Here is a 5,118-nt window from a genome sequence, read left to right on the forward strand (position 1 = left end):
GAGGGCCAGGGAAGAGGTTGCTGTCCTGGCGAGGAGACCTAGAGGCCGTGCGCGGTCCACGCTGGCGGCGCCTTGAGCCTTGCGGTGGGGAGGACCGTGCAGGAGCTGAAGTTCAGGAGTAGGGCGCGTGAAGGGGCGCGCGGAATCCTGGCTGGGAGCTGGGAGCCGCTGCTGCAACGACGAGTCCCGGCCCGCCCGAGCCAGTCTCACTGCCTGGCTCACTCCTCCAGGCTCGGACCCTGAACTGAACGGCGGCGCCCGCCTGCAACCATGAGCGCCTCGACGTCGCTGAGGAAGCCTTCTAGGGTGTGGGTGCTTGACGCCTGGGGCGCGCAGATCACGCCACCAGAGCCCCATCGGACGATCCTATCTGATTAAACATTAACGGAACCCCCGGACTGGAGGATCAGGTTTCGGCCTCGCCCTCCCCAAACAGCGTCAGATTACGCGCAGAGGGAAGAAAAAACTCCCAAATCCTAACTGGGCTGGAAGGCGGGCCGGCGCTTTAGGGGCACCTCCTCTCCAGCCTCACACCCTGCGTGGGATGCCAGACTCCAAGTTCTGCCGGGCCCACCTTTTCAGTGTTTCCTGGGTCCACCTTGTCACCTGCTGACCAGTGAGACTTCTGAATCAATCCCACTGTGGCCTCCTCGCTGCCCACCGAATTCTTTCCACTGGCTTAAGCTGGCAGTCTTCTAAACTTAGCCTGGACCCCCTCCGGCCTCTGCCCTTTATGCACCCTGCACACTGACCTTACCAACTAGCTGTTCCTTGAAGAGATTGCTTGCTTTTGATGTCCAGCCTATATGCATTTCAAGGGATTTATACTACAAAGATTCAGGTTTTAAGTTTGCAAAGATGTCATATAGGTACATTCAGAATTCTATGGTAGGCACAAGCTCAGTGTTCCAGAAGATTCAATTTGCAAAGATTCCTTTTACATACCATGTTCAAGAACTTAACTGGACAAGCATCCAGTAAACACCTATTGTGTACCAGGCAGGAGGATGAAAAGGGGAAAGAGAGCTCCTGGCCTCAGATTGTACATGTGGCATGACATGAGGCTTGCTCTTTCTGGAAGGGCTGTTAATACTGGGAAGAAACAAAGGCGGCTTTATGATCCTCCCTTGCAGATGCACAGCAGATTCTGAGTGAAATGGCCTGCTCTGAATCTAGGTGCTGGAGTCCAAAGTTGGTGCCCTTTCCATTTTGTTTGCAAAGACCTCACTCCAGAGAGCCAGTGCACAAAGACGGAGCAACCAGTGGGTTGACAGTGGCTCCATGAGGTAAGGTCAGAGCTATCCCCATCAAGCCCACCATCGCAGCACAGAGTAGGAGCTCATGGTTTGCTGACAGAGGTGGCAGAGGTGGTTCTCCTTCCTGTTGCCTGTAATTGGAATTGTATTTGCGATGTGCTTTTGGCAGCTTCCTCATCAAAGGCCTCCCCTGGAGCAAGAATAGATGGGAGCTAACTTTCCCTGCTGCTCCCCTTTGGGACCTTGGCCTCTCACCTACCAGGGGTTGTTACCGTGCACCCAGAGAATGATGAAGCCTGTGCACAGGGGGACACGGACGTCCCCAGGCCCAGGAAGGGGGCTGCTGTCCAGCGTGCAGTGGGTGTGTTCTGAGGGAGGTGGGGGAGGAAGGAAGCACCCTGGGCTCTGCGACAGATGGAACCAGAGGGGCAGTCACTTCTCATCCCACATCCTCCACTGCACTCTTATGAGGGGCAGCCCCAGCTGGGCCTCCTGCCACTTGGCAGGGCTTTCATCCCTCACCAATTACCCCTCCCCTAAGTTGCCCAAAGGAGTTGTGTCACCTCCTCCCTCTTCTCAAATGGGTTCCCCTACACCTTGGCCAGCAAATAACCAGCCGGCTCCCCTGAGAGGTACCAGCTATCAGGGTAAGTCAGAAGCCTCTTCTGGGGCCTCCCCTCCACCACAAGTGCTTTCTGGGTCAACACCCATCCTTTTCCCCTCCCGCCTTCCTCCTTCAGGGCAGAGGGGACCATCCTCTTGTACTCAGCTGACACTCCCCTGCCCCAGTCTGGCCTCTGCAGGGATCACCTACCTCCACTATCTCCTCTCCTCCTCTTATCCCCAAATCCCTCTTCCTGTGTTATTCTTTCCCTTCACCCCACAAGCATCCTCAAGGCTTCCCCCCTCTAAAAATGCCATTTTTACTGTCCGTCAAAATGCTCTTCTAGCCATTGCCTTCCCCTCATAGACTGAATGAGTAGATAGAAGTCACTTTTATGCTCCCTGGCTACCTTCTCCAACCTCAGAAACTTGGAGTCTGCAGCCAGCCACCATTGGTGTGAGTGTACATTTCAACATTTTGAATGGGCATACTCTTTTTGGCAAGGGAGGGGGCATCTTTTTGTGTGGAACGTTCAATTTTTTTTAATTTACATGAAAATGTTTTTTTAAACGTGAATAGTTTGAAAGGATATACAGTGAAAAGTTCATCTTCCTCCCACTCCTGAACCCCCACCTTCTGAGGGGAAACCACTGTTACCCATGGTAGTGGGTTGAATGGTGTCCCCCAAAAAGGTAAGTCTAAGACTAACCCCTGGTACTTTTGAATGTGACCTTATTTGGAAATGAGATCTTTGCAGATGTAATTGACCTGAGGATCTCATGAGGAGATTATCCTGGGTTTAGGGTGGGCCCTAAATCCAATGACTCTTATCAGAAGAGAAAGGGGAGAGATACTTGAGACACAGAAACACGTATGTAACGATGGAGGCGCCGATTAGAGCGGTGCTGACATAAGCCAGGGAATGCCGGGAGCCCCCAGGAGCTGGAAGAAGCAAGGAATGTTTCTCCCCTAGAGGTTTTGGAGAGGCCACGACCCTGCAACCCTTCATTCCAGACTTCTGGCTTCCATAACTGCAAGAGGACACCTTTTTGTTATTTGAAGCCAGCAAATTTGTAGAAACTTGTTATAACAGCCTCAGGAAATTAATATACCTATTTATTGGGTATGTTTTCGGAGATAGTCTACTTTTATAAAACTACTTGGATGGGCTCTTTAACCCACTTTTTAAAATTGTAAAAATAGTTTATGATTTACTTTTAACTTTTTATTTATATTGGTGGGGTGGAGAGGGACAACTTAATCTAACATCTTAATCTAGCCCCAATCTTGGGATAAAAACTACACTGGTGCACCTACATCTACTGCCTTATTTTTCTGATTGCAGATTATTTCATTCTATGTATGTTTCACAGTGTCTTTAGCTAATGTCCTATTGGTTGGTGTTTCTGTCTTTTGCTATTACAATCCAAGTTGCCATGTCTATCCTTATCCATAGCTCTTTGCATATGTGACAGTATCTGTTTCATAAATTCCTGGAAGTGGAATTTCGAGATAAAGGGCACATGAATGCTATATATTGATGATGTCTTCCCACGAACAGTGCTGGAGGAATCCACCAGAATAGGCTAGGTTCTGCTTCCAGCACATGCACGCCCCAAATCTCAGGGGCTTGAAATGTCAAAGGTTTATTTGTCTCTCACCCCACATGTCCATCAAGGACTTTGCTTCACTACTTCATTACCCTCACCCCAGAACCAGACTGATAAAGCAACCATCATTCAGAACATTGCTGAACACTGAGGCTGGTGGAAAGCAAAGAGGTGACTCCATGCAGCTTCCACCAAAAGTGACCCACAACAGTTTGGCTCACATTTCCTTCTCCTAAGGGAGACAAATGACCACATCTAAGATCAAATGTAGGAAGCTGCAATCACACCAAGTGCCCAGAAGGAGGAGAATGGGTATATTTGTGAACACCACTGGCAACTACCACTCATGGTCACACCCAGGCCAACACAGAGTTGCCAAATATTTTGACCTTTCCTTAAGTTAAACAATTATCTACATTTGTTTGTCTTTGAACTGTCTCTTCATTTTTTCATTTTGGCTGTGGATCTTTTGTTTGATGATTCATAATAGCTTTTTATGTATAATACCAAAATTAGCCTGCTGTCTCTTCTGTATGTTACAGATCTATTTTCCAGTTGTTGTTTGATTTTTTACTTTATTGTATTTTTTTCATAGAAAATTTTAATTTTCATGGAGTCAAACTTATCAGCCTTTTATTTCATGACTTCTTGATTTTGTACTGGGCTTGGAAAGCCCTCCCCCTTATCAAGATCATATAAAAATTGTCCTCCTTTTTTAAAACTTTTTTTAATATCTTGGCTTCCACTGGGATTTACTTTTGTATAAGGAGCGAGGTTATTTTTCTCCAGAAGGCTAGCCTATTGTTCCAATACCATTTATTCCATAACTCATTTTTTCTCCCTGATTAGAAATGACGTCTTAGTAACAAAACTCCCTTGTGGCTCTGCATCTAATTCTGGCTGTTTTTGTACCTTTAATATCTCTAGTCAGTAGCAAACTGTGAAAATGTGCTATATACTGACCTAGCTATTTGATTTCTGAGGAATTTATCCTAAGGAAATAATTAGGCAAGTGGACAAAGAGGTACTAATGATACAGAAATCATTGTGCAAACGGAGAGCAACTAAAGTGTGTGGAGGCCCTAATGTAATCTAGCAAGGACCCCAGCGATGTTCACCCACCATTCAAAGATGAGGCTGGAGCTGGCCCAATGGCCCAGGATGGCCAAAGGGTCCAGGACAGCAGCACGCTTATCTGTAAGAAATTCTGCTGTAAAATGGGTGTGCTCAGCTCTCAGAACAGCCTCTGACTCAGTAAAGACTAAACAGGGTATAGGAAGCCCAGACATGTGGTTGGGTGGGAAGTTTGCATCCGGTCCCACTGCTGGGAGCCAAAGGGAGCTGTGGCCACAGCTCCTCAGTGCCCTTCTGGCTGCACTGCCTCCTGCCTCTTGGGGTGGTGTGAGTCTGGGCTCCGACTGCAACATGTTGATTCATTTAGCTCTCCCCCCCTCCTAGCTTTACTGTCTCCTCTAATAAAACTCTCACTTTGATCTGCCAGCGTGTCATATATTACACTTCTGTTTGCTCTTATTGAATTTCTTCCAGAAGTTCAGCAATCCAAACATCCATCAATGGAGGGACAGATTTTAGTCTGTTCATATGGTGAGATATTTGGCAGCTGGTAATAAGAAATAAATGGATGTTT

Source organism: Hylobates moloch, unplaced genomic scaffold (genome assembly GCF_009828535.3).
Source record: "Hylobates moloch isolate HMO894 unplaced genomic scaffold, HMol_V3 SCAFFOLD_18, whole genome shotgun sequence".
Classification (NCBI taxonomy): Eukaryota; Metazoa; Chordata; class Mammalia; order Primates; family Hylobatidae; genus Hylobates; species Hylobates moloch.